At 42.5% G+C, this 25222-nt stretch overlaps 1 long non-coding RNA gene across 1 annotated transcript in view; it reads right to left on the bottom strand.

The window, feature by feature from the left end:
* Positions 1–13707: 13707 nt before the first annotated feature.
* The window catches only part of LOC141917651 (uncharacterized), a 124858-nt gene continuing 113343 nt past the window's right edge, over positions 13708–25222 (bottom strand). Inside the window, exon 2 of the long non-coding RNA XR_012621389.1 lies at positions 13708–15352. This is a non-coding gene — a long non-coding RNA (uncharacterized LOC141917651). The remainder of the gene's footprint in view (positions 15353–25222) is intronic.

The following is a 25222-nucleotide window of genomic DNA, read 5'->3' as shown; positions in this document are numbered from 1 at the left end:
AACGGGCGATAATTGAGACTCAAGCGGGGGACTTCGCCCTGGCCTTCCGTCTGGAGCAGACGACACCTTAAGGGTTTGGTACCTGAGAGGCGTCCCAGCTCAGGGGAGATGCTGGTCACAGGCCCACTGCGATCCAGGAGAGCTCAAAGGGTCTCCCTGGTGGTCGCCATTTATAGGGTCCAAGATAATTGACTTTTGTCAAATGCCTTCTGGTGCCTTCCAGCAGTTACAAAAGAATTTGATTAATGTGCGACTCTGTTATTGTTCCCATTTGACCACATCCCAGGCACAGGTGTGCCAGGCCCTGAGGAGTTGATGGGCCATTTTAACCATTTCCGAGCAATCGGGAGGGGCAGGAGCCAGGCTCGTTAACATTGTCAGTCCTTATCTCCACAGACTGGTGTATAGCTCGGGGGATGTGGGTGGAGGGGGATGTGGGTGGAATCGCACCTAGCACCAAGCAGCCCAACAAAGAGGGGCGGGGGGGGGTAAGGATTGCACCACCACATATGTATATTCACACTTGATAAGTTTTTAGTAGAATGTGCGGTGGGCGTGCAAGCTTTGTGGAGAAATCCCCTTGCACCCCGGCCGGAGTAAACATACCTGCTTTATAACTCTATTTCGAATTGTAGAGTCTGTTTTCCGCAAGTCAGACTCTACTATTGAATTTGTACAGAGACAATTGCAGCAATAGTGAATAATCAGCAACAACCTTATTTTATAAGTTCTTAAATGACAGATGTGATTAACCTATACAGCTTAAGTTGTTCTCTGAACAAAGTAAAAAGTGTCTTTGCAAAGAAAGCACTGCTAGGTGTTACTAGAGATTACTATGTTTACAGTATCAGTACACAGAAGGATGGGACCTTCCTTAGACTTGATGTACCATAGACAGATGCAACCTAGTTTCAGCACTAGGATGTTTGTCTGTAACCCAGAGCAAGCTGAGGAGTTCCTTAATTTGTCTAGGGTTTGTAAGCAGAACAAAAAAATCACAAACATATTAGGCTGAGTTCTTCAGACTTGGAGTAAGGAAGAAATTCCCAGAACCATGCACCTAAAGAGATTACTCAAAATGGTAGGAGTTTCAGATCTGACACTTCCTTCCTTGCATTATCCAGTATTACACAGAGCTGCTTCTGAGTATGGAGCAGTAGAAGAACCTGCTGAGCAGTGCATTTCCTAGCCTTTGTATGTTAAGGAAAATGCAGAGACTGCAAACCTAGTAGTGATGCTAGCAAATGGGAGACTCCTATCACAAGAGAGTCCTTTGGGAAAGAGTACCAAGAAGGGGAGGCGAGACCTCAGTGTTGTTTCTGTGCACCAGCCCACATGGTGGTGGTTTCCTAAATTACTCCACCTAAGCTGACTTGTTCCAGGATCAGCCTGAAGCCCCACAGCACTCCTAAGCCCTAACTCCCTTAGTCAGTGCTGACCTTGAAAACGGACCGAATCAATCTATCTGTCCTCCCCAACTGAGGGCACTACAACTCTTCTAGAAATCACTCTGCACCATCTTTGGACCAGTACACTCAGGACGTATCACCTCAGAGGGCACAGAATACATGGAATTAGCTGGGAGAAGAACAAGATGTGACATTTCATCCTTACTGCTAAATAGCATGTCTCCGAGCGAGTTCAGAGGCTTGGGAAATAAAGGTGTCTTCTCATCCCCATAGCCATGTGCTTGCTGTGACACAGAGCTAGGAAGCTTAGGAACATACTTAAATGATTTGTGGCAAAAGTAGACACTCATTCCCAAGGATGTGCCAGTAGACATCATCACTGGATCATCAACTGAGACCTTTGAAGTATTGCTGGTAAAGGTCTGTTACCTTCTGATTAGCAAGGCACAGAATTCACATGTTTTACTGGAGTTTGGCTTGTATGAAATACCCTCTGTTGAGTGGGTTATAGTCTTAATATTTACAGGTTCTTTGCAGATTTTGCTGTGTCCTGACAATGAAGTCACATTCTCCATCACTTGCAAGGCTCTATTCAAGTATCCAGGTGTCCATATCAGTGACATTAAATTATATACAGCTCTTAGCCCTTTATTCAACTCCACTTTTCCTGTGATAAAACAATAATTTAGGATTAGTACTTCAACACTTGAGTCTTAACGGAATCCATATGGGCTGGCTCTGTTGTTTTAGAAGTGACAGTAAGTGTCTTGGCTTCTGTGGTAAAAAGAAAATATTCTTCTACAAAGATGCTCTGACAGAATTGTTATGACCTTGTTTTGTAAAGAGGAAAAGTGGCCAGGTTTTCTGGTTGTCTGGTAGTTGTAACAGCAGCTCTGAGCAGGATGTCTGAAGCTCTCAGACAAATGGCTCCTTAACCTGCAGCGTTTGGACTCACCTCTGTGGCCTTTAGGGTCTACTCACACATGTGTCATGGCCAGACTGTACAGAACTTATAGCACATGCTCTGGCTAAGCATACAGCTCTATTTCTGCTGGAGCTTCCTGAGAGGAAATATGGGAGATCTGCCAAAAAAACAGGTTGGTGGTATTCCGACCTGCTGTTTCTGATGCTCGCAACACGGTGTTCTGTAATGTTGCCTCAGTTATCCACAATCATTCTTCTAACCTCAAGGTCAGTTTACATTTTGCTAACTACCAGTTCTTAATTCCCACAGTGGAGGTCTGGGTTTATTTTGCAGATTGTTTTTCTGACGTATTTCACACTTGTTAACGATGCTCTTTGCTATACCAGTCATTCCTATGCCTAGAGCATAGTTCTTCATGTTGTTCACTAATGCTTCCATTCCCCAGTGAGTTTCTTTATGTGATTTTTCCAACAGTTCTCTCATTAGATTTTTGGGGAGTATCACACGCTGGTCTTCGGTCACCCACACACCATCCTTGCTCTTTTCTGAACTTGTTAATTTAATCAGTTGCTCATCTCTTTCTGTGTACTGTGGGGGCTGGCCCAAATTTTGATTCTTTTCAGGCCACAAGCCGAGTATTTCTGCTGCTGATGCTTGTTTTGCAGCCATATCTGCTTTATGATTTCCCACAGCTACAAAAGTATCTCCAAAATGGTGGTCCTTACAGTGCATGATTGCTACTCCTTTTGGTAAATTCACAGCTTCCAGTAATTTTCTTATCAGATTCTCATATTTTATAGGAGTTCCTTGTGCTGATAAAAGGCCTCTTTCTTTCCATAATGCCCCGTGTGCATGGACCACTCCAAATGCATATTTAGAATCAGTCCAGATATTAACAGTTTTACCTGCTAGAATTTCCAAAGCTCTCATTAAGGCTATTAATTCTGTCTTTTGAGCAGAGGTGCCAGCTGGTAGTGCACCTGCTTCTAATGTTTCATTTTCTGATACCACAGCATATCCCACCTTTCTTTTTCCATGATCCACAAAACTACTCCTGTCCACAAATAAATTAATTTCCACTGGCTCCAGGGGTATATCCTTCAAATCAGCTCTACTAGAATACAGTCATTCAATTGTTGTCAAACAGTCATGTTTCAGCTCTGTTTCCCCTGGCAAAGGCAACAATGTGGCAGGGTTTAGTACGGAGGTTATCTTTAGCTCTATGTCGTCCTGTTCTAACAGTATTGCCTGGTATTTCATCATTCTGCTTGGAGACAGCCAATGCCCCCCTTTTTGCTCCAGTACAGTTGTTACTGCATGTGGTACTTGAACAACTAACTTCTGCCCCAAAGTCAATTTTCTTGCTTCTTGTATAAGCATTATTATAGCTGCGACCGCCTGTAAACAAGAAGGCTAACCTTTACTTATTTGATCCAGTTGTTTAGAAAAATATCCTACCGGTCTCCTCCGGGATCCAGTCTTTTGAGTCAATACTCCAAGCACAATATGTTGTCTTTCATGAACAAACAGCTTGAAAGATTTTTCTAAATTGGTTAGTCCTAGAGCTGGGGCTTTCATTAAAGCATGCTTCAATTGAATGAATGACTGTTGACATTCTGGAGTCCATTCAAGGAGATTCCCAAGTCCTTTTATAGCTTCATATAGAGGTTTGGCTATCAGTCGAAAATTAATTATCCACAGGCGACACCATCCGGCCATTCTGAGGAATGCTCTTAATTCTTGTTTAGAAGCTGGCTCGGGTGTTTGACAAATTGCTTCCTTCTGTTCTACTCCCAGGCTTCGTTCTCCTTGAGTGATAGTAAAACCTAGATAAGTAACAGTTGTTTGCATTATTTGAGCCTTTTTCTGTGACACTCAATATCCGGACGATCCCAGAAAATTCAAAAGATCTATCATATACTGCACACAGTCCATTTTTGTCTGGGAACTTAAAAGAATGTCATCTACATATTGGAATAAATTGACATGTCCTTCATTTTCTCTCTGCCAGGTTTATAATTCTCTTGCCAGTTGATTCCCCAAAATAGTCAGGCTATTTTTAAACCTCTGTGGCAGAACAGTCCAACATAATTGTGTTTTCCGACCAGTAGTAGGGCTTTCCCACTCAAATGCAAATAGTTTCTGACTTTCTTCTTCTAGCAGGATACTAAAAAAAGCATCCTTTAAGTCCAACGCAGTAAACCATTGATCAGTGTCCCTTATGGTAGTCAATAAGGTATATGGATTGGCTACTACCAGATGCACATCTTGAACAATTTGATTAATAGCCCTTAAGACTTGAACTAGCTGATACTCCTTAGAGTGAGGTTTCTTTACAGGGAGAATGGGAGTATTATATTCAGATTGACACTCTCTTACTAGTCCATATTTCATAAAATTTTCTGTTATGGGTTCCAGTCCTCTCCTTGTTTCCAATTTTGTAGAATATTGCTTTCACCTTACTGGTTGGGCTCCTGGCTTTAACTCAGTCTTCACAGTGATGAAATTTTTCCTAATACACAATCTAAACCTCCCCTGGTGCAACTTGAGGCCATTTAATCTTGTCCTATTGTTATCTGAAAAGCGGATTCATGCCCGACATGCAATAAACCAGTCTTAACACACTCAGGAGAGATATTGTAATTTATTCGGGCCTGAGTGCTTGGTGGACTTTTCCACAAATCAAGCATACCAACAGCAGGTTTTCATGCTTTTTTTAACACAAAAATCAGAGGCTATTACTTTTCCATAACACGCCTATTAGATACTGATTGATTAATGATTAACATGCAATTATAATACGGTTTACCTAATGCTTCTACTACTATGCATGCTCAGGGGAAGGGTCTTAACCTGGGCAGGGGTCTTTTTGACCTGTGGGTGTGGTTTTTAGTATTATAATAAAGGTAGTTCACTTTCAGGACACTCAAAAAGTTAGTTTCATTGCCAAGTTAAGTAATTCAATAGTCACTTTTCCAGGTTGTCAAATAACTCATCCTCAACACAATCCCAGACATTGTCTTCACGGTCCAGGACGTTCTACCTATTTTCTAGGGTTTGGAGATCAAAGCGTATTCTTTATGAATTTCTTACTGCTCTCCATATGTGCGGTAACTATAGTTACTAGCATAATCATTAACCATGGCTACTAGCAGGTGTGAAGTATACTATATCACTATGGCTTGTTACTTGGGATAAGAGACTGACACCCACTTTGCTACAACCTCCTTTCTGGTAGTTGTAGAGAGTGATAAGGTGTCCCCTCAGCTTCCTTTTTTTCCCAGACTAAATGTCCTGGTTTAGCTAGGATAGGGTTAAGTTTCCCCAGCAGTGGGGGGAAGCTCTAGCTGGGTTATTCATATACCATGCTGACTTCACGTCCTGGCGCCCAAGCGCGGGAGAATCGGTGCGTGTGTTTTGAGATCGCTCTGCTCTCACTGCTGTATCGGTAGATATCTTGCTCTGTTCATTGTTATTACTGTTATTGTTGTTGTTGTTGTTTGATGTGTTGCTGTTGCACTGTTGTATTAAACCTCTCCTTATCTCAACCCCGGGGCTTTGTATTTCACTCCTTTTGTGGGGGAGGGGCAGCGGCCGCGTGGTCTCAGACCCCGGCAGGGACTAAACCACCACAACTTTTGGCGCCCAACGTGGGGCTCGAGGGGGCTGAGATAAGGACAAAAGGAGAAGGTGTGTGAGAGCAATCTGTTAGGTGTAATTTTTTCTGTTTTTATTTGTATTGTTTGATAAGAAACATTTGCAATGCTGGCCAACTTGTTTGCGTGGTGGGGCTGGATTAATCCTTATATCCCCTGTGTGCTCCCAGTGCTGGTGTTTGTTATCGGTGGAAAATGTGTCAAGGGTCTTGTTTTGCTCTACTGGCTGCAGACTGCTTATAATATGCTTGTATCACTGCTTGTGGGGGAGAACCAGTATCTGTGTGCTGCCTGGGCTTTTGTTAGGGGTCTCACCCCCTCTATGGGTGAGCCAGGGGAGATCCTCTTGGTTTTTGAGAATTTTAGCTATCCCTGGAGCATCCAGGCCAGTGTGCTTGCGGCACTGTGCTTTCTGAATGTCTGCCAGATCTTGTTTTGGGCCATGCGGTACTTCTCCAACAATAGCACCACCCGGAAACCTGCCCTGAGGGCAGATAGTTATAAATGGCAAGGTGTGTGGGAGATGAGCAAGTACCTGAGTCAGTGGTCACCCCGAACGTTCTGGGATTTCACTCCCGAACAAGTGCAGAGTCCTGATAAACTGGTGGAGTGTTTGGAAAGGTGTGTTGCCAATCTGACAAACCCCGGGAGACACAACTCGATGCAATGTGCTGGGGGCTTGCCCATGCTTACCGCATCGTCCTTAACACTGTTCACTGCCCTCAAGGGGGAGAAAGGGCTGCAGGATCTGAGAGTGAACTTACTGGTACAGCAGCTGGGCCAGGGGGACAGGCAGTGCCAGTACCAGTGGCCTCCACCAGCCCAGCAGCTGGGCCAGAGGGACAAGCAGTGCCAGCACCAGTTGCCTCCACCAGCACAGCAGCTGGGCCAGAGGGCAAGCAGTACCAATATCAGTCGCCCCGATACGGAAAACCAAATATACCAAAAAACCCCCTCACAGTGTACAAGGTGATGATGAACTGGGCCCATCACGAGAGCAGGAGGAAGAGCCGGAGGTAACCATCCGATCTCTATCCCTGAGTGAGTTGCGAGATATGCGGAAGGATTTCAGCCGCCTTCCAGGCGAGCAAATTTGCACCTGGCTGCTCCGATGCTGGGATAGTGGAGCTGCTGGTTTGGAATTGGAGGGGAGAGAGGCCAAGCAGCTGGGATCTTTAGCCAAGCAGGCTGGTATTGACAAGGCAATAGGGAAACAGGCTCAAACCCTCAGCGTTTGGAGGCGACTCCTGCTCGGTGTGAGGGAGAGGTACCCCTACAAGGATGATGCTCTATGTCGGTTAGGCAAGTGGACCGACATGGAGAAAGGCATTCAGAACCTCAGGGAATTGGCTGTGTTTGACATGGTTTATGGTGATCTGAATGATGAGCGGTCACCAATGGATCCAGATCAGGCCCCTTACACACAGTCGATGTGGCGGAAGTTCCTGCAAAGTGGACCAGAGGCACATTCCAAAGCATTAGCAGTAGCATCCTGGTGGCGAGACACCCAGACTCAGACAGTGGACAAAGTGATTATCCAGCTCCGGCAATATGAGGGAAATCTCCCTTCCTCCCAACATGCTTTGGTTTCAGCTGTAGAGGAACTGTCTCAGAGGCTCCAGAAAATGGAAGAGGACATGTCCTACATTCCACCTGCACGGGCCGATGTCTCAGCTATTAGAAGCAGGCGCTTCCCCACCCAAGAGAAGGGCAGTGGAAGATACACACCACGAGGCACCCTGTGGTTCTTCCTCCACGACCATGGGGAAAACATGAGGAGGAGGCATGGACAGCCCGCTCCCGCCCTAGCTGCATGAGTACAGCAACTGAAAGGGAAGACCACCATGAAAGGGGAGTCTTCCAAGAGAGATGCAGCTCCAGTGTCTAGTCGGAAATCCCCCAGACAGAATAGAATGGCCAACATTATGCTTGACCCTCTTGAGGGGACCAGGAAGTCATTCCTGCAGGAGTCACTCTTAGATCAAGTGAGTGGTGGTGAGCAGGATTAGAGGGGCCCTGCCTCCATGACAGTACTCCATGAACTTCTCCAATGTGGGTCCTTCCCATGGGCTGCAGTTCTTCATGAACTGCTCCAGCTTGGGTTCTTTCCACGGGGTGCAGTCCTTCAGGAACAGACTGCTCCAGTGTGGGTCCCCCACGGGGTCACAAGTCCTGCCAGCAAACCTGCTCCAGTGTGGTCTCCTCTCTCTCCACCGGGCCACAGGTCCTGACAGGAACCTGCTTCAGCACAGGCTCTCCACAGGGTCACAGCTTCCTTCAGAGCACATCCACCTGCTCTGGTGTGGGGTCCTCCACAGGCTACTATCTACTCCACGGGTGAATATCTACTCCACTGTGGACCTCCATGGGCTGCAGGGCGACAGCCTGCCTCACCATGGTCTTCACCACAGGCTGCAGGGGAATCTGCTCTGGCGCCTGGAGCACCTCCTCCCCCTCCTTCTTCCCTGACCTTGGTGTCTGCAGGGTTGTTTCTTTCACATATTCTCATTCCTCTCTCCCAGCTGCTACTGGTGTTGCGCAGTTTTTCCCTTCCCCTTCTTAAATATGTTATCCCAGAGGCACTACCATTGTCACTGATGGGCTCAGCCTTGGCCAGTGGTGGGTCTGTCTTGGAGCTGGCTGGTATTGGCTCTGTCGGACATAGGGGAAGCTTCTAGCAGCTTCTCACAGAAGCCACCCCTGTAGTGCCGCCCCGCCCCCCCCCCCCCCCCCCCCCCCCCCAAGAGGGATTTTAAGGGTTTTTTTTTTACCTATATCACTGTGGAAACAAGATATGTGTATACATGTATATGCTCCTTGTCCATTATCTGTACAAGCTCATGACTAACTGTTCTGCATAAGATATGGATGTCCAGTCAGTACATGGAAAATTCAATTGCATTAATGTAGTTGCACATAACAAATAGGTTTTATGAAACTAATAATGCATATATAATACTCGAGGAATTCCTTTTGGTTTGGTTATACTTATTTTTCCAAACATTTTGTTTGAGAGAAAATGAGATTGCTATCTGCTGTTTCCTTATTTTTTGCAGGCAAGCAAAGATTTGTTGACTTCCTCTCCCCCCCTTCCTTCCTTCTTTCTGAAGGTACCGTAATCATCTGAAAAAAGAGAACAAAATGATCGTTCCTGTTCTCTTTCTTAAGTCATTTGAAACAGTGTCCCTTCTAGTTTTCTAAGTTTACTGCAATCTCTGCACAGGGGGGAGGGGAGAGAGAGAGAGAAAGATTGATTACGAACATGAGAGCAGGTAAAGAGCTTAAGGCAAGACTTGTTCCAGCTTCAATAAATGGTAAGTTAAGTAAAAATGCTTTTATGATTAACAATTTAGAAGTGCAATATATATGTTTTTTAATTAAGAAAAGGCATTTATCAGATACACATTTAACTGATAAAAAGATAATAACCATATGCATTGACAAGCAGTACATTTATGCTATAGATATCTATAGACTGCTTTTAGATACTGGTGCTCATAGCATGTGGTTTAACCAATGCAGACAAGAAAATGTTTTCCAGTGAGACTGATAATATTCCTAACATAATCTGCTGTGAATTTTGCATATAGGGCTTCTAACAGAATCTTGTTACGGGCCTCACTAACTTTATCGTGAATGTTTCAGCAAACTTCACTGGGCCATTGCTCAAATAAAGAGAGAAGCTGTGTCATATGCGAATTGATATATTTCATATATCATCTGCCACTACTGAAGTCTGCACCAACCAACCTGTGCTGTAGTGGGAGAAAAATTACTAGTGTGTTTTTTTTCCTTCAAACGGTATTGTGTCCATGATTACATGTGTTTATCTCTACTCATCCGTGTATAGAGTCTAGGTATATTGACGTTTAAGACATGTTAAGACAGTTCCAGGTTCTCACTTGAAAAAAAAAAAAAAGAAGTTCATGTTGCATAGTATGTAACAACACCAATGTTGATCACCAGCATCAGTAATAGGATGGACTCAAATGTTGTCTGCCTATTTATTATTTACATTATTTTTCATGTTGAGCATAAACGTATCAGAACAATCAGAAGTGGTGCATAAAATGAGTGACTGAATATAAGAGTATATTTCAAATACTGGAAGAGAAAAATCAGCCTCCCACCCCTCTGCTTTTATAAAAGCAGAACGTAGAGGTGGGGGGAAGAATTAGGACATGTGATCATTTCTCTGCAGAAGGAGACCTTGGTCATCTTTTGACCCAGTATTTCTTCAATGCATGGCGCTCTGAAGTGCAAGGTCCTCTACAGGATGCCTGGAGCCTGGACAGAGCAGCTCCAAATGGCAGGCAGGCATTGCAGAGAGCTGGCAGGCAGCTCAAAATGCCCCTCTCCCACTCCTGCTCCCACTCCCACTCCCACTCCCACCAGAGCACCTGGGCTGTGCTTCTGCCCTGGGACAGTCCTCTGCTCCCACCCCTTGCTGAACCAACTAGTAGAATGGATTTTCTTCTCCATCTATTTGGTGCTGTTCTGCAAGTTTTTCCATAGGAAGGAGTGATCTACCTCAAATTCAGCTTGATTTCTGGGTAAGTTGTAAATTCCCTTCACTTTAAGAGAAGCACCTGGGTTCTGCCAAAGGAAGTAGAAATAACTTGTTTCTTGAACTCCATAGCTTAATGTTGCAGCTCAGTCTAGTTTGGTACCAATTATCAGGTTCACTTGGTGATACTTAACCCACAAAGAATTCTCTGCTAATAGCAAGAAAATTCCAGATGTTGCCATGAAAACCACTTGCCACATATTTTGCTTGGGATACCTGGGTTTATGTTTTACATGACTAAATACTGATTCAAATTAAGTAGATGATTTGGACAGCTATTTTGACAGTTATGTGTCAAACATCTGGAAAAACACTTTTTACTTCAAGTGAGAAGTAGAGGAGTCTCCTAAACATTCAAAAATATTTAAGCTCTGTACTTGTGGTATTTTGCTCAAATTGCAGTGTTAGTCTGATTGCAGTCACCTGGAAGTTTTGATCTGATTACTTCAGAAGTTCCGTTTACCATGTAGGTAAGAGCCAGTTGCAGCATTTAGGTACAGATTTTGTTTTTGAAGATACTAAACATTAATGTATTATTGATTTAGACTGACTTCTATTTATTGATTCAGTCGGCTTCTAAGCAACAACAGAATTTGTTTGAACCATCTGGTAGGCACCAGCCCACGCTGGGTTGGTTCTCTAGTTCAGGTTTCTGAAGTCATGAAGCACATCCTGTATTAGTCCAAAACTATTGTCCTGTGATAGGAATTACAGAAAACTGTAGAGAACCTCCTGGAAGAGCAAGTTGACAACAGGGTGCTCATAGGTTTACCAGAAACTAAACCCATTCTTTTATAACAGTGCAGGAAAATAATTTTTCTGCAGCACCACAGCAAGGAATCACACCAGCATGAATGTTATATCAAACAGTTTTTCAGCATAATACTGCACTCACAATATGAAGTCACTAAGGTTTCCAGAACCATTTTATATGTCTGTAAGTAGCATTTTGTCAAGATACTATAGAAGCAGTCACATGCATCAGAGAAATGGTGCTGACCGACTCCTCCATATCTCCTCTTCTCTCTGACAGAGAAATCAAAATACTAATTAAAGTCTTTTAACCCCAAATACATTAATTTCTTTTTTTCTATCCCACAAAAAGGGACACCCCACCCTAAGCCGCAGGTAAGGAAATGTGATTGAACAGATGTCACTGAATTCTGTAGGAAAATGGTCAGGACTCAGGATTCCCTCTAATGACTGCAGCAAAGATTTTCACTAGCTTGTTCACTACTAGTTGCAGAAAAAAAAATCTATGAACAAGCACCCAGTGGAAGGCACTGAACGTGGTTAGGCCAGTAAGTCAGAACAGAATTCACATGACAGTTTATCCTTGGGTATTGTACCCCTGCCCATAGCACAGTCTCACCTGCCATTCCTCCCAAAACACAGCAATAATTTCTATCAAATCTTCTAAATTTTTGTATGTGGCACTTGGCATTTTTCCAGGAAAAAAGTTCTCAATTGAATTATTTAGTTAGTTAGTTATTCACTGGGGGGAGAGGGGATTGAGAGAAAAAGTTATATTAATATGTAAGGTGTTTGTTACAAAGCTTCATTTTATATTGCTGGTTGGCCATTTTTAGACATGGGGTAGAGTCACAGTGGTTTGATGTTTTTTTGGTTTCCTTTTTCTTGCAATGAAAATCTAAACTGAGTTAGTATCTAGAACAAGCCTTTGGCATCACTAATGGTGAAGGATTAGTACTAGAGTGGTTTCAGAAATGGTCAGAATTTCAGATTTCAAACTATGTTCAGTTTCTTCTCGGGGGGGGGGGGGGGGGGGGGGCACGGCGCGCAGGCGCTCAAAAAGTAATTTCTTATTTGTTTGTAGCTCTAGTCTCTATTCCAGTATCTGCTGTGCTGACATTTGGCTAAGTCTGATCTGCCATTCCCACTCTGTATGCTAGTTATTGAATTCTGTAAAACTAGCACTTTTAAATCTGTTTCAGTTTAAAATAATCAATCTCAAGAATTTCTCCCTGTTAGTGGATTTACATAGAAGTTTGTTTTCCAAGTGATCAAAATCACAGAAGCAATATAAAATTTGTTTTACATTTCAGATTTCCTTAAGTTGTTGCAACAAACTAATGCTTATTTTTAAAACTTTTTAGAAGTTAACAGAATAATTAAGTGCTATATAGAGGGTGCATTTTGGGGATCAGAGAGGGAAAGCATTTGCTTCTTGCTATTCAGTCAATGAGAAGATTCAAGTTTGGCATCACAGGTGAAGGACAAAGCCAGAAAGGAAGTTACCTTAAATTACTTCCTTGCAGGCACTTCATATGATCAGTCAAAAAATACCATTTTATGCTGGAACTGAAGAACTAAGCACATTTCTCTTTAAACAAAATAAAATAAATTTATTTTTAAAAATGAACCCTCATTTGAATGCAACTGCAAGATGTATGTCAAGGTGATCTTTTTTTCTGAACAATAAACACATATTTTAGTTCAGCATGGTTTGAATGCTTTAAGACATATTTTATGCTGTGGCGGTCTGGAAAGCAGAGCTCCCTAATCATGGTGCAGATCTATCAAAAGTAGTTTTCTCCCAATGCCCCAGTAATTTGCCTTAAGAACCTTTTTTAACTCTGTCTCATTGCCCATGATTCTTATTTTTTTCTATTCTTATTTGGGTATCAACAGGATAAACACAGTAGTGTCCTAGGAATAGCACTGACATCTCTAATTTTTTTGGTGTGTTTCCTATTGAACTTCTGTTCAGAGGGAAATGACTAAGTCACTACTGAGATACCTTAATTGCAAATGACTAATAGAGGTTAATAGGGATTAATTAGTCTTTTCAGCCAAGCAGCTTTTTCAGTAAGAAGTCAAACTTCAAGAAGTAAGAAGCTCAAACTTCAGCTGAAACCAAATGTATTCATCTGAAATGACTAGGAAAGCATCATCTTGTCACCAAAACGGGATAAAAGAACTTAACACCAATTTGATGTAGATAAGCAGACACTCCTTTATTAACGGCCGGGTGCACAGAGGAGTCATCTCACCAACAACACACACCTAACTCGTGTAGCATGCTGATTATAAAGGATACTGTGATGGTTTAGCCCCTGCCGGGGTCTGAGACCACCCAGCCGCTGCCCCTCCCCCACAAAGGGAGTGAAATACAAAGCCCCGGGGCTGAGATAAGGAAAGGTTTAATACAACAGAGCAACAGCAACACAGCAAACAATAAGAATAACAGTGATAACAATGAACAGAGCAAAGTATATACTGATACAGCAGAGAGAGAACCGGCTGTGCCAACCCACGCGATCACCGATTCTTCCCGCGCTCGTGCCAGGATGTGACGTCAGCATGATATATGAATAACCCGGCTAGAGCTTCCCCCCCACTGCTGGGGAAACTTAACCCTATCCTGGCTAAACCAGGACAGATACAGTAATACATATTAATCAAGTTCTCATACATAAACATGATAATTCCTGTAACTCATTTTCTTATTCCCACATCTTTCTGGTCACGCACAGCCGAGTCCTGAAATGAGTCGGGGGGCTGCTTTTGTGACCACCACGGACTACTGACTCAAAAGAAAGACACCCCCCCCTCCCAATGTCCTTGACTCAAGGACTTTGGCTCACATTGCAATTTTAACATGCCTCGAGGCCCTTTCACAATACAACTCTCAAAACACCTGGTCTAGAGGGCAATAAATTATCCTCACCAGACAGTCAAACAATGGTACCTCGTCTAGCAGCGTAACTGATTGTATGGTTACTTTAAAATGAATACAACATCTCTATGACTACTTAAAACATTACACCACTATCTTTTATAAAAACTGATATTTTTGTGAGATTCCATTTAATTGATTAGTCCTAATCATTCCTTATCAAAATCACCAAAAATCATCAACTCAAATTAATAACAAATCAGTAACAATCAGTAACAATCTGGTAATTAATTTTAAGGAACTGGACAGCAAGAGAAGTGTTCAGTAGCAGATACATTTTTCCTATTTCTGTCAATTTCCGGATGAAATCCTCTTCTTTCAGTTCTTATAGGATATAGCATGTCTTACTGGAACACATGATTCGCAGAAACAGACTCTACAACTCAGAGAGAGTTATAAAGCAGGTATGTTTACTCCAACGCTGGGGTGCAAGGGGATTTCTCCACAAAGCTTGCACACCCCCAGCACATTTTACCAAAAACTTATAGTGTGGATATACATATTCATTGCATTACATAACACAAACATACATATGCATGAGTAAGGCTGGGTTAGTTCAAAAGGCTGGTGCCAGCAGTTTATGTTCTCTTTGCGCCTGCGCATTGCCTCCTGGGGGGCGTCTTCGGGGGTCTTTGGAGGAAGGCTCACAGTCTTTCTCACCTTGTACTTTTCCTCGGAGCATGCGCAGATTCTCTTAGCCAATTTCTTGAACAAGAGTGGTTCCCGCTGGTTTACCACCTCTATCTTATCTAAAAGCACCAGTATATCAGTTTCTACCGCCCATATATGGCTATCTATCCACTACAAAGACTAAACTTGTTAGAACCCATCTGCTTTCCAAGGACATGTCTCTTATTTTTGCCGAACATAGTAATTCTTGGTAAGTTTCCACAGAAAACTGCTTTGTTTTGATGAACACAGTAGTCCTTGGTAAGCTTCCACAGAACAGTCAGGGCAGGCAGGATTATTAAGCAATATTCAGAAATCATTATAAGTTGCTATAAGTAAATAAGTCGCAAAGCAGGTGATCATTTCCTTGTATCACACATGATACCTACCACTTCAGCAACCTTCAGTTTCGCTATGAGTTTTGAACTGTGTGAAACAAAGAATTGAAAGCAAAATAAACACAAAAAGCAAAATATTGGTCCTGATGAAGACTAACAATACTCCCCATGTTTAAGTAAAACTAGATATTCATTAAAAAAATAATCTGTTTTGGAGACTTTATATGAAAACTCTCCCATATAAGCCTCTTTTCCTGCACCCTTCTCCAAGCACATGCACACATTTTACCTGGTACTTACCTGTTGCTTTACACCTGCAACACTCAGAAGGTGCAATTGTTTTCCCATACATTAACTGCTAATGGTGTGGGAACATGTCAGTAGGCTGGCTTGAAAAACCAAGGCTGAAGGCACCCCTCAGCTACCCTTTAAGATAACAAAGAGGTGGGCAGAGACCAGACCATCTCTATGGCCTCCATAGAGGTGATAAAGACACTGGGACTACAGTAGGAAGGAAAGCTAATCTATTTCCTTTTTAAAGGTCATGAATGTCAGTGAAAGGAACACCCCAAGCAGGACAGCATGAGGGTCATGGAAGGGCATGCTTTTTTTGATCATTCTAATTCTAGGTGTTCTGCATAGCTCTGTTATTTGTTTTAAAATAATACTACTGCACAGCCTAAAACCCCTCTCTCTCCACTTCACTCTATAGTGCTTTGTAGGTGGAAAGATTCTGTCCAAGTGTTCTTTCAAGGAATTCAATATTACTATTTTACCACCAGATCCCTTCTTATATTATTTATTTGTTCTCCAGTTCACCCTGTCTGTTATAATAGCTGAATGGTGAGAAAAAAAAAAATCCTAAAACTGTGTTAGTGCAATTTTTTAATATTCCAGAGGAAAAATTATTTCATTGGCAAAAATGCACTATTTTAATTTGCCGTGGCAGATATGGAAGTAGACAGGAAATGGAGATGGAGTGATAAGACTTCTATCAACAGTGATTAAAGTGACTCCACATACTTTATAAAGGCAGGGGCAGATCTACGGTTCCAGCCTCTGATATGAGAGCTCTTTATCCACTTAAGAAAAGGAAGAAATTTGTTTTATTGGCATCACCTCATAACAGCCAAATCCTAAATCTTGTTCTCATCTACACCCCAGATTTTCCATAATAATTACAGTACAATGTGGATGATGCTAGGGAAATAATTAGGACAGTTACTCAGGATTAATTACTGCCATTGTTTAATTGAGTAATTAACTGAGTTTGCCAACCCATCATTGATTCTAATAAGTAGTGAGGGCAGGATCAAATTGCATTTCCACTTGGTCTGCTGGCACAAGTTAGGCTTTGTACATTTAAAGTTCTGCTACTGTATGTGCTCCTGATGTCACCATCCTGGCCAATCTGATCTTGTCAGACCTAAAGCCTGAGCAGGGTCTGGAAACTCAGTATACCTATGTCCAAATGGGGACCCAGTCCTGTGTATGAAGCAGAATATACACTAACAGCATCAAATTCAGTGTAAAATATAACAGCCATGAAGTGGGAGACCGATTCATTTCCCTCCTCCCTCCTGAGGGCTTTGTACCACTATCTCTAGCTTCTTAAGGAAGTGCCCTAACTGGAGCCCTGGGCTGTGAGGGTAACTCTGCTCTCCTTTGGCCGGAGCTGGGCCATTATGCAGCCAAAAATTTAAGTGCCAAGGGGCAGGGAGCAGAGAGAAGTCAGGCATGGTAGTTAGGGGCTGCAGACTCCATCCTCTCTAGAGACAGGTCTGGGCCCCCTCCAGGTGTCACTTCTGCAGGTTTATTGAATGCTCTGGCTAAGCGTACAGCTCTATTTCTGCTGGAGCTTCCTGAGAGGAAATATGGGAGATCTGCCAAAATTAAATTTTGGTTCTCAGTTTAGGACATTCTGTGCACCAAAGTCTTCACTGACTTTAGCAGGACCTGCGATGCACAGCACCATTGACAATGTGGCTTTTCTTCTGACGGTGATACTAGAGAATATGAAACTCCTGTTCTACATAATAGAGGAAACGTACATCACATTCCAGTTGGTGAGGACTAATTTACAATGAGTGTCACTCTAAGCTCTTGATTTTGTCATTGTCAGTGTAACAATACCACTCCAGTGTAGCTTACAAGAATCGTACCCAAGTTCTCAATCTAATTTGCACTCTGGCTATAATAACGCAAAACTATGAAACACACCTTACTCTATATGGAAGAGAACAGTTTAGGAAAAGCAAGGTAATAAGTGCACAGAGAAAGCTTATGGACTATGGCTAAATTAAAATAGCTAAGGTGCTTGAGGCCACCTTCTGCTCGTAGACATCTTTCACTCTTTCAGAGGTCGGTTCCATTACTGTTGGCAAGACTGTGGAATACATGACATAACAGTAAATAGCTTTTGATCTACTGAAAGTCAATGTCATGGAACAAGTACTATTGCTCACAAACACTGAAATTAATTTCTGAAATACAGCCACTACTCATCCAATCTATATGACATTTAAAAACACCCTGAACTGAATGCCAACGGGACAGCAAATTCCCTTTCTACTGGATAACAAGCTACAGCTCTATGGAAAATCCTGCTTTCAAATTAATTTTCACATTTATCCCACTTTTTGACTGGAAATGAGATTTTTGTTTTACAGTCATGACAAATCAGAATCAGCATACTAACTCTGCCACTACACATTGTGTTTTGAGGCCATGTTTTAAGAACAAGTCCACTTTTTATTACCCTGAATAAATTCTAGAATAAAATATAATGAAGTAATGCAACAACTGCATAATGATAAATTCTAAATTTATTAATTACTTTCAAGTAAATAATAATTTTTCAGAGAAGGACAAAAACTCTCTGCACTATATTCTTCTAAAGGTTAGAGGAAATTCAACAATTACTTACTCCTTTCTTCCCCATCCCCCATTCCTATTCCCTCCAATTCTGGATGTACTCTGTCTAACTGCTCTTCAAATAATATAGCATACCATTAGCAGTGAAGACTCCTTAACAGATCAAGGATAAAGGCACTGCTATCTGTTGTTCACAACAGAAACATTAATTTTACAGCAAGTAGTAAATGTTCTAAACATAGTGTTTTTCAGGCTTTGGTCTCCAAACTTCTTGGAGTTTAAGGATTATTTTAAGAAGCTCATAAACTTTAACCAGAAAAAGAATCTATTGTCCATAAACTTAAACTTGATTTATGGAACTCTGTACTTTTGGGTTTTGGAAAATTTGTTGGTCCACAAACAAACTGTCACGACCCGGACTGGAAGCCCAGAGAATCGCAACAGTTCTGTTACATTAAATTAAATTAAAATTAAGGGTTAAATTAAGGTGAAACTGTGATAGATTGGGTGGGTTTGTTCACTAAAATGTCAGCAGGATAAAGTGCTTGTTTGCTTGGCAGGATATGCTGGGGGCCTCTTGGTGGGTGAGACCCAGATACCGTTAGGCCTGCTTAATCAGCCCCCACAGGTCTGGTCTCCACCCAGATGTCGTTTGGCCTGCTTAATCAGCCCCCACAGGTCTGGTCTCCACCCAGATGCCGTTAGGCCTGCTTAATCAGCCCCCACAGGTCTGGTCTCCACCCAGATATTGAGAGGATCGAATAAGGAAGATTGAGAACCTCCATCCCTGCGACCCCCTAGTAGCAAAACGAACATGCGCAGAGCATATCGAAAGAAACTACGTCAACCGGGAAGAAGACTGTATATAAAAAGGGACTGTAAAAAGGGAAGAGGGCCGCCGTTGATGGAGCGGAGACTCCCCGGCTGCCCAGCGCTGATTTTTGCTCACTAACTTTGCTTGCTGAAATTATAATAAATTCTGATTGGGTTGGAAACTTTTGGTCTCGGTTTCTCAATATATAACAATTTGGTGCCGTGACTCGGATGGAAATATAGTGGCTGGACTTGGGCAGCAGGGAAGGCGCCCCACCATCCTTTGGTGGTCCTAGCTGTTCCCAAAGTCTCCACACTTTCCACTGACGAACCCAAAATCTAAAGTAGTGAGCAAAAGGAACCGGTCGACCCTGTAATCTTTGTGCACAAAAAGTCCGGACGAAGACACAGGACGTGTAAGTATATTTGGAAATCCATTCGGTTGGGGTTGGTGATCCTGAAGCGTTGCATGTGAGTGGTTCCAGTGGAACCAAGCGAGTGCGGACCCTCAGTAGTGCGGTTCCCATAGCCCGCGAGGGCGTGGGCCACGAACCAGGGGAACGTGTGTGAGTGAGAAAGAGTGCGCTTCGGAAGATGGGACAGGGGAAAAGCAAGCCCCCTGGTCCCATGGGTGGAGGGCCCCCTGTGCGGTTGCCCCCTATCCCGCCTGATAGTCCCTTAGGATTAATGTTGAAAAATTGGAGGGATTTTTCAAAAAGCAAAGGAAAGAATAAAGCAAAAATGATCCATTTCTGTATGGAAATTTGGGGAGGTCAGAATATTAAGGAAGAACATGTCTGCTGGCCAATCTTTGGGTCTTTTGAAAATTGGGTATGTGAGGCCCTAAACACATATGTCAATTCTAAGGAACCGGTTAATCCGGAGGAGAGTGATTATGCTAACATGTGGATGGGATCAGGAGCCAAAAGCTATCTGTTTGCCCTAAAAGAAAAGGGGGGTAGGAAAAACGGTAAGAAAAAACGAGACAAAGAAGAGGTTCCCTTATTACCCCCACCTTATATACCACCCCCACCACCTATTGCCAATCCACCACCCTCAGCCCCTGAGGAAACTGAGAGCGACTCTGGAACTTCCTCAGACACCCCCAGAAGTTCCAGAAGGGCAACTAGAAGTCAGGCAAAACAACAAAAATTATATCCACTCCGGGAGACACCAATGGGGGGACCACAACCAGGGATAGGATTTGTATCTATACCCCTTAACTCAGGGGATGTTAGGGAATTCAAAAAAGAAATGGGAAACTTGATAGAAGATCCTTTGGGGGTTGCTGAAAGGATTGATCAATTCCTAGGTCCTAACACCTATACCTGGGATGAAATGCAGTCTATTTTGAGTATACTATTTACTGCAGAAGAAAGAAATATGATCAGAAGGGCCGGAATGAGAATATGGGATGCCCAGCATGTACAAGGTCCTTTTGCAGATGAAAAATGGCCCATACAGCGACCAAATTGGGACCACCAAAACCCAAACCACAGAACTCATATGCAGGACCTAAGGACTATTATTATTCAAGGCATCCGAGAATCTGTGCCCAGGGGGCAAAATATAAACAAAGCCTTTAATGAGAGGCAGAAAAAAGAGGAAAGCCCCACCGATTGGTTAGAGAGGCTGAGAAAAAGCCTCCAGATGTATTCAGGATTGGATCCGGACACCCAAGTGGGACAGGCATTGCTGAAAACTCAATTTGTAGCCAAATCTTGGGATGACATAAGAAAAAAATTAGAAAAGATGGACAACTGGCAGGACCGGGGGTTAGATGAGTTATTGCGAGAGGCTCAGAAAGTGTACGTCCGGAGGGATGACGAAAATCATAAGAAGCAAGTCAGGATGATGGTGGCAGCTGTCCGGGAGGGACAAAAAGGCCCAAGGAATCAGACACCTCCTCGTACACTAGGAAAATATGGGGATTTCCTAAAAGAAAACCCCAGATTCAGGACAGAAAAAACTGAAGGAATGATAAGACGAAGAGAACAGGGCACCTGTTTCTATTGTGGTGCCTGAGGACACATAAAAAGGGAATGCAGGAAGCGGCTGCGGGACGAAAGAATGTTCAAGGAAGATTAGGGGTGTCAGGGGCTCTATTTGCTGGGGACCCAAAAACATAAGGAGCCCTTGATAAAAGTTAAGGTAGGTCCCCAGCAACAGGAATTCGAGTTCCTGGTAGATTCAGGGGCTGAAAGATCCACTATCCAGATAATGCCCCAGGGCTGTAAAGTATCGTCAGAAACGGCCCAAGTTATAGGAGCCAAGGGAGAACCCTTTGAAGTACCCATTATCAAAAATATAGTATTTGAAACACATTCCAAATTTGGGATGGGATCATTATTATTAGTCCCTGAGGCTGATTACAATTTATTGGGTAGAGATCTAATAATAGAATTAGGAATTAATTTGGAAGTAAAAAATAAAGAACTAAAGATTAGATTATGCCCCCTTCGAGTGGAAGATGAAAAGGAAGTTAACCCAGAGGTATGGTATACCCCAGAAACGATTGGTAAGTTACAGATACCTCCATTTTCAGTAACCATTATTAATCCGGAGGTACCTATACGAATCAAACAATATCCAATTCCACCAGAAGGAAAGTGGGGGTTAAAGCCTGAGATTGAAAGGTTACTTGAAAAAGGCCTTTTAGAACCATGTATGTCCCCCTTTAACACTCCCATCCTACCCGTAAAGAAATCAGATGGGTCTTATAGATTAGTGCATGATTTAAGGGAAATTAACAAAAGAACCGTAACTCGATTCCCCATAGTGGCTAATCCTTATACCTTGCTTAGTAGGATAGGGCCAGAAAATCACTGGTATAGTGTAATTGATTTAAAAGATGCCTTCTGGGCTTGCCCCCTGAGTGAGGAAAGCCGAAATTATTTTGCCTTTGAATGGGAAGATCCTGAAACCCACCGTCGACAGCAATTAAGGTGGACGGTCTTACCTCAAGGATTTACCGAGTCACCGAATTTATTCGGGCAAGCATTGGAGAAAATTCTCCAAGAATATGTGGTAAATGAAAATACCATCTTGATCCAGTATGTGGATGATCTTTTAATTGCAGGAAAGGAGGAAGCAATAGTAAGGCAAGAAAGCATTAAATTATTAAACTTCCTGGCTCTAAAGGGATTGAAGGTATCACGATCCAAGCTACAATTTGTGGAAGAAGAAGTTAAATATCTGGGGCATTATTTATCAAAAGGAGAAAAGAGAATAGATCCCGAACGAATAAAAGGGATATTGTCAATACCCCCTCCTACAAATAAAAAGCAGATAAGACAATTATTGGGTCTGGTCGGGTATTGCAGACAATGGATTGAAAATTATAGCAGCAAAGTAAAATTTTTGTATAATAAATTGAGCCAGGATAACCTGCTAAAATGGACTATGGAAGATGAACTACATTTGGAACAACTGCGAAAAGATCTTATAACTGCCCCAGTACTAAGCTTACCTGACCTAAAAAGACCCTTTTCCCTCTTTGTTAATACTGATGAGGGAACTGCCTATGGAGTCCTTACCCAGGACTGGGCAGGGAAAAAGAAACCAGTAGGATATCTGTCTAAGTTACTAGACCCGGTTAGCAAGGGTTGGCCCACCTGCCTACAAGCAGTAGTAGCAGCTGCACTCCTGGTAGAAGAAGCAAATAAAATAACTTTTAATGGAGAATTAAGGGTTTTATCGCCTCATAACATTCGGGGCATCTTGCAACAAAAGGCAGAAAAATGGGTCACAGATTCCAGGCTTTTAAAATATGAAGGAATATTGATTGATTCCCCAAAACTATCCCTGGAAGTCACAACCCTCCAGAATCCAGCCCAGTTCCTGTACGGAGAACCCTGGGACTCACAGTTGATACATGATTGTTTCATAACCATAGAAAGTCAAACTAAAATTAGACCAGATTTGGAAGAGGAAGAACTAGGAGAAGGAGAAAAATTATTTGTGGATGGCTCGTCACGAGTAGTGAATGGGAAAAGAAAATCAGGATATGCAATTATTAAAGGACCAAATCTCAAAGTATTGGAATCAGGACCATTAAATCATTCCTGGTCAGCCCAGGCGTGTGAATTATATGCAGTGCTAAGAGCTTTGGAATATCTAAGAAATAAAGTAGGAACTATATTTACCGACTCTAAGTATGCATATGGAGTAGTGCATACCTTTGGGAAAATATGGGAAGAAAGAGGATTAATAAATTCACAGGGAAAGGACATAATCCATCAGGAATTAATAGTGCAGATATTAAAAGCTCTACGGGGTCCAAAAGGAATTGCAGTGGTACATCTAAAGGGACATCAAAAAGGAGTGGATATCCGAAATAGGGGAAACAATGTAGCTGACCGAGAAGCAAAAAGAGCAGCCCTAAAAGACTGGACCCCAGTTGATACTCTTAGCCACGATACCTCAGAGGTAAAGAAATACAGATTGTATAGCTTCACCCTGCAGGAGAAAGCTAAATTAAAGGAGATGGGCGTAAAAGAAAACCAGGGGGGACATTGGAATCTCCCCGATGGGAGAACTATTCTACCAAAAACACTTGCATTAGAAACTTTGCAAAGGTTTCACGATCAGACTCATTGGGGAGTACAAGCATTAGTAGACCAATTTGCTACTAAATATATGAGCATTGGAATATATAATTTGGCAAAACGAGTAGTAGAAGACTGCCTAATTTGCAAAAGGGTTAATAAAACCCAAGTTAGAGAAAGACCACTGGGTGGCAGACAGCTTGCCCACAGACCATTTGCTAACATTCAGATAGATTTTACTGAGCTACCAAAAGTGGGAAGATATAAATATTTGCTAGTGATAGTAGACCATCTAACTCATTTTGTAGAGGCTTTCCCCACTGTTAGAGCAACTGCTCACACAGTAGTAAAAATACTGTTGGAAAACATAATACCAAGATATGGAATGAGTGAAGTTATTGACTCAGATCGAGGTCCCCACTTTGTGTCTAAAATAATACAGGAGGTTTTGGTAGCAATGGGAACAAAATGGGAACATCATACACCATGGCATCCCCAAAGTTCGGGGAAAGTAGAGAGGATGAATGCAGAAATTAAGAAACAGCTCACCAAACTAATGATGGAAACCCGGTTATCCTGGGTGAAGTGTTTACCACTCGCACTACTTAATTTGAGAACTAGACCAAGGGCTGATCTTGGGATTTCACCTTTTGAGATGCTATACGGAATGCCTTATGATTTAGAGGAACCCCAAGACCATCCTAGAGTAAGAGACCAGAAATTAAACTCCTATATTATAAACTTAATGAAATATCGAAATGAATTATGGAAAAAGGGAATGGTGGTGCAAAGACCTCCTCTGGACTTGGCTATTCATAAAATCCAGCCAGGAGACTGGGTATTAATTAAATCATGGAAGGAATCATCATTAACCCCTCAATGGGACGGACCTTACCTTGTATTGCTTACCACAGAGACTGCTGTCCGAACTGCTGAACGAGGTTGGACCCATGCCCGCTTAATAAAAGGACCTATCACTAACTCTTCGTGGAAAATCACCAGCCCGGTTGGAGACTTGAAATTAAAATTCCAGAGGACTTAATGGACTTGGACCCTTACAGGATTGAGTATTTACCTAACCCTTATTACTTAGATGATGGACTTATAAGTAATGATGATGTTAGAATAAGGTGTGGAAATAAGTACTGTAATTGTCATCCCTTTGTATGTTATACCTGTAAGGTATGCAAGGAAAGGTGGTGGACTCATTGTGTTAAAGGATACCCTCCCCGAGGGGTTTGCATTTCCTGTTATAAATCGCAAAGGGAAATCACTAATTGGACATTAACCTGCAAAATATCTAAAGGAGAATTAACCTCAGGCTCAAAAGAATGGTGGGATATATTTACAAAAGGAATTGAACCAAATTTTTATTGTTATCACCTGAATGAACCAAAGCCTTTTGTAGCGGAAATCACTGAGAGCCTCTGTCGTAAGCTCATCAGTAAAGTCCGTTGTGATGTTCCTGAAATTAAACATACAAATTGGAGATCCTATTTTACGAGACAGGATCTTAGACGGCGAGTGTTTCCTCCTGAAGAGCATCCTTGCTGCCGAGAAGATGGTACACCTCGTGGCTCGAAGCACCCGAGTCGACGAGCGAGGCAGAGGGAAAGACGACTGTGGAGGAAGGAGCCGTCCAACTGGAGCGTTGCTGAGATGCTGGCAGAATTACCACGGGATTGGTAAAGAAAAATGGGTGAATAACATACTTTTAACCCTGT

This window comes from Strix aluco, chromosome W, assembly GCF_031877795.1.
Source record: "Strix aluco isolate bStrAlu1 chromosome W, bStrAlu1.hap1, whole genome shotgun sequence".
NCBI classification, from domain to species: Eukaryota; Metazoa; Chordata; class Aves; order Strigiformes; family Strigidae; genus Strix; species Strix aluco.
Note: the sequence above shows the minus strand (reverse complement) of the source record. Positions and strands in the feature narration are given on the sequence as shown.